The sequence below is a fragment of the Agelaius phoeniceus genome, chromosome 15, assembly GCF_051311805.1.
Source record: "Agelaius phoeniceus isolate bAgePho1 chromosome 15, bAgePho1.hap1, whole genome shotgun sequence".
In the NCBI taxonomy this organism is placed as follows: domain Eukaryota; kingdom Metazoa; phylum Chordata; class Aves; order Passeriformes; family Icteridae; genus Agelaius; species Agelaius phoeniceus.
Genome location: NC_135279.1, coordinates 1,054,579 through 1,062,500, shown reverse-complemented (window position 1 = coordinate 1,062,500; position 7,922 = coordinate 1,054,579). Strand labels below are relative to the sequence as shown.

The window sequence follows — 7,922 nt, the reverse complement described above, 5'->3', positions numbered from 1 at the left end:
CAGTGATCCCAACACCCACGCACAGGACTGGTGTCCTGGGGTGGATTTTCTTTAGGGCTGGCTTGGGAAGAGTGCCCATAGGAAATGAATGAATAATTCAATGATTTGTAGCTGGTTGGAGAGCTGGAGTACCTCCATGCTCTGGCCAGGGTTTGGAAAGTTGATGAGCAGATGGAATGTTGGGCTGGGTCCTCTTTCATCCTTGTAAAATTCCCCCATAGCTTTGGGAAGCTGTGGGCATTTGGGAAAAGGTGCAGGTGGTGGCTCTGTGCTGGTGCCCTGTGCCCTCTGAGTGGGATGAGCAGGACCAGCTCTCCCAGTAAGGATGGGGGAACTGGGGTGTGCCCTGGCTCTGGCACCAGATCCAGAGGAGAGGCTTCCTCTTTCTGGTGTGTGCTTGCCAAGGCAGCCTGGAGGAGAAAACAGAGCAGGGAATCAAATAGAAAATCCGGATGTTTGGTGGAGGAGGGAGAGCTGAGGAGTGGAGTGAAGGCAGCCTGGAAAACCGTGGGGTGTTCTGTAGCCTGAGAGGGAAAAGGGGGGTGACAAGGTCTGGGACAGTGCCAGGGAACAGGAGGAGGCAGAGACCGTGGAAAGCAGCTGGGAAGAAGCCTTCTTTGCAGGAGGAAATGTTATTATTAGTGCTCAGTTTCCTGGACAAAAGATTCTTGTCTATTTAAATACTTGAGCTTCACGGGGCTGCAGCTCTCCAGACACAAGAAAATCTGCATTTTCTCCCTGTCATTGTCATTTCCCGCTGGCAGCAGGTGGCTACAGCTCCTGTGCTCTGGAGTAGGACATTGCAGGGCCAGGGAGGACAAGCCCTGGGGACGGGGGCTTTGTCCCCTGTGCCCCCTCACATCTGTCCACAGAGGTGCTGCTCTCTCACAGCAGTGCAGATGCTGCTGATAGAGAGATTAAGATCTATTAGATTTGAATAAAATTGGCAAAAGCATAAAAAGTATAAAAAAGTTTAATATCTTGATAGAAACCACACTTAAGAATCCTCCTGGGCCATCCTCAGGCTTCCTCAGCCAACCATGGCAGCAGCAAAATACAGAAGTTCACTAATGCCAAATAATCACAGCTAATGGATAATTGGAATTATTCTTTCCACCCAGGCATGCACAAAAGCCACACAGGGGTTGGGGTTGCTGTTGTGGGGGGAAGAGATCCAAGTTCTGTGCAAGGTGATGCTCTCACCTGATCTGTCCTTGGTGAGTGAGGTGAGGTGCTGCCCTGGCCCTGGTGTCTCCATGTGATCTCCTCTGTGTGCTTCTGCAGGCCAGGCTCTTTCCACAGAAAATCCAGATACTTTTCCTACCTGTCTTGAAATGTTAAAATCTGACAACAATAGCGTGGAATTTTCTTTGTAGAATCCTGATTTTTTTTCCCTCTGTATTCATGTAGCATGAGTTTAACATCAGATCTATCCCTATAAAGATAGAAATGGGACTTTTATTCCATAAAAAGCTGGGAGATGTCTCACTCTGCTCTTTTCCTGATTATAATCGTTGCTGGTTCCAAGCCCTGCAAGACTTTGAAAAGCCAGCCTTCCTGAATGTATGACAAATATATCACAGAATCACGGAATATCCTGTGTTGGAAGGGACCCACAGGGATCATTGAGTCCAACTGCTGGACCTGATATAAATATATATTTATATTGAATTACCCCAGAAGTGCAGATGTGCTCAAAGCAGCGTGAGGGAGCCGTGGTGGGGCTCGTGGCTGTCACGAAGGACACACAGGATGCACAGTTGCTAAACCACTAAAAGCACGTCCTGTTCATCTCTGTGGGGAGTTTCTGTGTTGGGATTCTGGAAAACTGAGCAGCTCACTCATAGTGAGTGGATAAACACAGCCAACCTGCAGCCATGCCAGTTAGACATGGATTTTAATCAGGGAGGTTTGGAAGATAACAGCAGCCATTCTTTAAATGCAGAACACTTGGGGATGAGCTGCGGGTGTTTTATAGGTGTGAGTTTGATTTGCTGGTTTTGTCGGGGTGGGTAAGGCCCCAGCACTGATGTGTGAGCCCTGGCAATTCCTGCTTTGATTTCACAGCAGCCTGCACTGTTCTGTGCTGGACCTGGGCTCCTGCACTGGGCTCCATCCACCCCAGAGCTCCGAGCTCGTCCCCCGCAGCCTGGGGCTCCTGAGGACGTGGCCAGCAGCAGGAGAGGCTGAGAGGGAGAACTCGTGCCAGAGCTTGCCCTGGCAGCAGGAGCCCAAGGGATGGGAGATTCTGTTTGCCCTCCAGACCAGCTCTGCCTGTCCCTGTCCCCGTGGCCATGGGGACAGCAGTGGCTCCTGGGTGACTGTGCAGTGCATGCTGGCCCTGGTGGTGTGCTCAACTGCTCAAGCAATTCATCCTAAAATGGGCTTCATATGTGATGCAGAAGAACCCAAGCAAAACAGAGCCCAGCCAACCCCAAATTTATGCTTGTGGTTACTGAAACTTGTGAGATCAATTTTTTGTTTACTTAAAACTGATTTCAAAGAGGTTTTTTTTTTTCCTTTCTTTCTTTTAATTCTCATTCTTGATCCTTGGGCTGGGAGATGGTCATGGCACTGCTCCAGCTGGGGCTGAGCCTCCTGCTGTCATCATCACAGAGCAGCTCTGTCCCAAAATGCCCAGAATTAAGGTCCTGGTGAGATGGGGGAGCACTGTTACACCCCCAGAACAGGATCTGTGGTCACTGTTCCATTTGAACATCCCAGCAGTCACCCACAGCATGCTGAGAGATTCTTTTATTTTTATGAAAACCTGGAAAAGTTGTTATCAGTGGAGCTTTTTGTTTTTTCCTATTTCTAACTTTTGAAAATATTTAAGCTAGGAAGTGTTAAAAGCACAAATTCAGTTGAAAAAAAGGGAGGGTGGGGGGGAAAGGCCAAGAAACAAAAACCCCCAACACCCACAGAGCCTCTGTGGAGCTGGCAGAAGCCAGAGCACAGACTCGGCACTGGCTGGTTCCATCTCTTTATCTCTTTGTCATGCCACATGTGGGGTGTACCCCAGTGGACAGGAAAGCCTCGAAAGCCCAGACTGCCATATTTCAGGACAAACTGTACAGAAAATAAGTACAAGGGATAAATAAAGCACAGGCGGGAAGCTGTGGGATAACAGTGGGACAGAGACCTGAGGTGATGCTGCCCACAGCCCCCAGCTCCTGCTGAGGGAAGCACCCAGCTATTTTCTTTTTTCAGGAATCCCTGGCTGTGTGGCCCCTTTTCAGCAGAGAGTTCCTGCAGCCCCAGCGTTTGAAGTGGCCGAATCCCTGCGGGGCTGGGGCCAGCAGCTCCGTCTGGCCAGGACCCATCGTCCCCTCGGCGCTGATGTGCTGAGTGCCCTGGTGCCAAGCCCACATGGAGCTGTTCCCCGAGCAGATTCCTTCCTCTGGCTCCTTTTATTTCTTCTTTTCTTCTCCTTTTCAACACTTATTAGGAGATTTGTCAGTGTTGCGCGTGGCGTCCCGGTGGCAGTTTGTGTTGGCCTCCTTGGGGTCCCTGTGCCCAAAGGGGACAAGGACTGGGTGGGGACAGGGCCAGGCAGCACAGCCTGCCAGGGGGGACAGCCCAGACTGTCAAGAAAACCCCAAAAGGCATGGAAATGGCCTTGGGGGAAAATCCTGGAGAGAACGGGGTGGCTGGTGCTGCTGCTGTCTGTCTGTCCCTGCGGAACATCAGCGCTCCTGACCGCGGTTTTTGTGCTGTGGAATTGCTTTTGGACGGTGTTCAGGCAGCAAAGTGGGGCAGGAGCCACTCTCCAGGCTGGTTTAACTCTTCTGTGGGGTGTGATTTGTGGCTGGTTACAGAGGCAGGTGAGCTGGGAGATGGGTGGGCAGCAGCGGGGCTGGAGCTGTGGCAGTGCGGACAGCAGGGCCTGGGAATGTGGGCAGACCTGAGAGAGCAGTGAGGGACACCAGAAACTGGATTTCACTAAAAAAAAGAGATCTAAGCCTGCATTTCAGTGAGGAAGGAGAAGAGGTGGGTTTGAAGGGTTTGGAGGAACAGAATGGAACAACAACTGGCTGGGGGAGCAGGTCAGGCCATGGAGCTGCTCTGTGCATGCTGGGACCCATCCCATGGGCACAGAATGAATTAATGTGTCCCAAGCATTAGGAGGGAGGAAGATCTGTTCCAGAAACCCAGCCCAGAGCAGGCTGGGGGAGCAGAGGGCGTTTAGGAGCATGGGGAGCTCTCTGCTCCTTGTTGGAGACAGTGTTAATCACTGGGGCTTAGCAGCATAACGGGGCTGGGGAGGAGGAGGAAATGGCTCTGTGTCTAGATGGGCTTAACACAATGTAAACTCTGTGGTGCACTCAGAAAGTTACACCTGAGTGTGAAGGAGCTGTTCCCCAGCACAGCAGCCTGGGCTGAGGGTTTCCCCACGGTGCTGGTGGAGCTGAAGCTGGTGCACAATGTCCATGTGCCTTTTCCTTTGGACAAAGCATCTGCAGTGACAACTGACATCCTCAGGGATGCCCTTCCCAAGCTCCTTCTTACACAGGTTGTTTGGCTAGAGAAAAGAAATTATTTTGTATTGGGGAAAAACTTGTCCAGATTCTGAGGAAAACTGGTAAAACAGTGTTTTAGTTATAATTCATTGCACTCTGTCTCATTCTGGAATCGCATTTTTGGCCAGGGTACATCTGGCCAACGATGCTGTGATAGTGCCCCAAGCCTTCCTCTTGGTTCTTATTTAGGTTAGAAAGTAATTAAAGGAGGGTAAAAAAAGAATTGACAGAGTTACTGACTCTCTTTCCAAAAGTGAAGGGTTTAGGCCAAACTCCTGCTAAGAAAATAAACAGAATTTCATTTTTTTATGGCAAGTTCTTCCCACATATTGAATTTCCATGCTCAGTGACAAGGGGGATGTGCTTGAGTGAGCAGCAATTAGATTCTGATGGCTTTGAGTTGTGCTTGGATTTGCTTTGGAAAGCTGGGGCTGTCCTTGGAGAGCAGGGCTTGGACCTGAGCTTGAGGCCTTACTCTCCAAGGAGCACAAACCTTGCAGCCTGAGTTATCAAGCTGTAACTGCAATGGCTGTGCCTGGAAATTATTCTCCTGCCCAGAGTCCTGCCTATCTGTGACAGAGCCCATCCTCTTCATATTAGGCCAACATTTGCTAGTCTGAGCTTAGAAACCATTTTTAATTGAGCTTGTGGCACATGTGGGTGTGAATGTCCTTCCCACTTTCCCTCCTGCAGGAGGAGGAAACCCATGTTGGGATAATTTCTGCAGAAAGCAGTACATTTGGGGTAGTGGGGAGTGTTTGAGCTTGTCCCGAGTGTACCCACCCGCAGGACCCTCTGCTGTGGGGCTGTGCTGGGCAGGGATGAGCCCTGGCAGAGGGTGGGAGATGGTTTGGTGGTCACCACGAGCATCAGGGCCCCTCTGGGCAGCTGGGGTGACAGCAGATGGTGCCAGGGGAAGTGCTTGGGGAGCCAGGGGCTGAAGGTGCCCTGTGCCTCGGGTGATGCATTGATAAATGTGCCATGGCTCAGGAAGCAGGGCAGGGAAGGATGTGAGGGACGGAGGATTCATATCCTGGAAAGGCTGCCGTGTCACGGCCGGGGAATTCTGCAGGGTAAATGCATTTGCCTGTGCTGCTGCAGACAATCTGCTTAATGTGGGAAGCAGAGTTTCCTGCAGCACCGAGCCAGTGGGAAGGGAAAACCCTGAGAGGCAGGAAGGGCCAGGGAGAATTAAGCAGGTAAACCCATTAGCAGTGACCACCTCTTTGTGTGGGGATTACTCAAAGCTGCTGCTTTGGGATGCTCAGCGTCTGGGGAGGAGCCAGGGCTGCCAGGGGGGGCCTCTCCCCTCTCCTGAGGGGCTCGACCCCGGAGCTGGGATTAGCACTTGCCACAGGCCACCCTCACTAGCCAGAACAAATTGCTGCACGTGCTGAGGCAGAGCCCAACCTGCAAGAACCGTGGTGATGCTGTGGGGCAGAGGTTTGGCAGGCTCTGCTCAGCAAATCCCTCCATTCTTCCCAATGGGACCTTCCTCACAGAAATCACTCCTCTTTAACCAACAGATTTACACTGTTCTGCTACTCTGGACAGAGGTTTACCCCAGCTCCGTCCTCAGCTCGGGAGTTCTTCAGATACTGGCTCTAAAAGTGGAGACAGGGCACAAAGGGGAATAGATGTGCTGTCCCAAGAGCCTCTCTCAGTCAGGACATCCCAGAATGGTTTGGCAGAAGCTCGGGCCAGTGGGGAGGGAGCTCTGAGGTGCAGTGGAGGGCGCTGGGGGAGGGTGTGTGGAGGGGAGACAGCCCAGTGCCAGGGAGAGCTGCAGGGATGGCATCACAGGGGCCAGGCTGGGGCTGGGGCCCTTCCTGAGTCCTTGCTGCAGCCCCTGAGGGGCCGATGCTGCCCGAGATTGTGGTGGCCAGCGCTGTGTCCCAGAGCTCCCATCCTGTGTGTGTCCTCCGGCAGCCTTCCCAACATGCCAACCACAGGAAAGCAGCAGAAACCCAAGCTTTCCTTTTGCTTGGATTCCCATCACTTCCCAGACTTTAATGACAGACCATTCCAGGCTCCCTCCTCGGGCTGGTTTGGCTCTTGGGGCCGAGCTCTGTCTCATGGGCAAAGCAGCCACGGGTTGAGAGGAAGAGGAAGGAGAGGCCACGTTGTGGGATGAGCGCTTTTGGGGAACCGTGTCCCTGCTCCCCCTCTCCTGTCCCCCACGGGGGTCCCGCAGCCCCGGCCGCACGCGGGGCTCCCCGGGCTGGGCGCAGCAGCGGCAGCTCCGGCTCCTCTCGCTCCGTTCGCGCTCCAGATGCTGAGCCAGATGTTGGCGCTGCCGTGTGCGCCCGCTGGCAGCGGCGGAGCCGGGGACGCCGCTCCCGCTGCCGGCTGCCCAAGCCCCGGAGGCGATGCCCGAGCCCCGGAGGCGATGCCCGAGCCCCGGAGGCGATGCCCGAGCTCCGCCGGGGATGCCCGAGCCCCGGAGGCGATGCCCGAGCTCCGCCGGGGATGCCCGAGCCCCGGAGGCGATGCCCGAGCCCTGGAGGGGATGCCTGAGCTCCGGAGGCGATGCCCGAGCCCCGGAGGCGATGCCCGAGCTCTGCCGGAGGCGATGCCCGAGCTCCGCCGGGGATGCCGCTCCCGCTGCCGGCTGCCCAAGCCCCGGAGGGGATGCCGGAGCCCCGGAGGCGATGCCCGAGCTCCGCCGGGGATGCCCGAGCTCTGCCGGAGGCGATGCCCGAGCTCCGCCGGGGATGCCGCTCCCGCTCCCGCTCCCCGCTCCCCGCTGCCCGAGCTCCGGCGCCTCGGCACCGCCACCTCCCGGGCGTGCGGCGGCTCCCGCGGCAGCCTGCGGGGATGTTTGTTTATTTTCTTTATTCCTCGGTGCCTCCCGGGCATCCCGGAGGGGACGCGCGTTCCCGTGTGCTCAGCATGTGGGCCTGGGTTGATTTATTTTCTTTTTTTGCGCGATGCAGCCCGGGCCTGCCCAGCAACCCTCTCACAGCACACTCGGGCTCGCAGCACTCACCTGGAGGGATATTCACGTGTAATGGTTTTATTAAATCCTATAACTCTCCTTTTTCGCCTCTCACGCTAAGGACAAACACCCCGAGGTGAGCGTGGTTTCTCTGGGCAATGCTGGCTTGTCCATCTGTCTGAAGCAATTACTGTGGCTTCCCCGGGGATTATTTTCCAGACCAGGTGTTGACATTTTTCCCCAGCTGGGTGTCAAGCCGTACCTGCGGGGGCGGTTTCGGAGCAGCACAAGCCTAACGAGAGTGCCCTGGGTTAATGAGGTGTTGCGAGACAGCACAGCTAAATCCAGCATTACACGGTCCAACTTTCCAGTTTAATTAGAAACCTGGATCTCCTGCTCATGCATTAATTCACTTTTTTGACTTGAGTGACAGCCCAGCCTCTCACAGGGAAGGTGACTGCTGT

The 7,922-nt window shown here is 54.4% G+C and overlaps 1 long non-coding RNA gene across 1 annotated transcript in view; it reads left to right on the top strand.

Annotated features, from left to right (window-relative positions):
* LOC143695259 (uncharacterized) overlaps positions 1-7,922 on the top strand; it is a 52,427-nt gene that overhangs the window by 32,281 nt on the left and 12,224 nt on the right. The gene's annotated exons all lie outside the window — the stretch shown is intronic.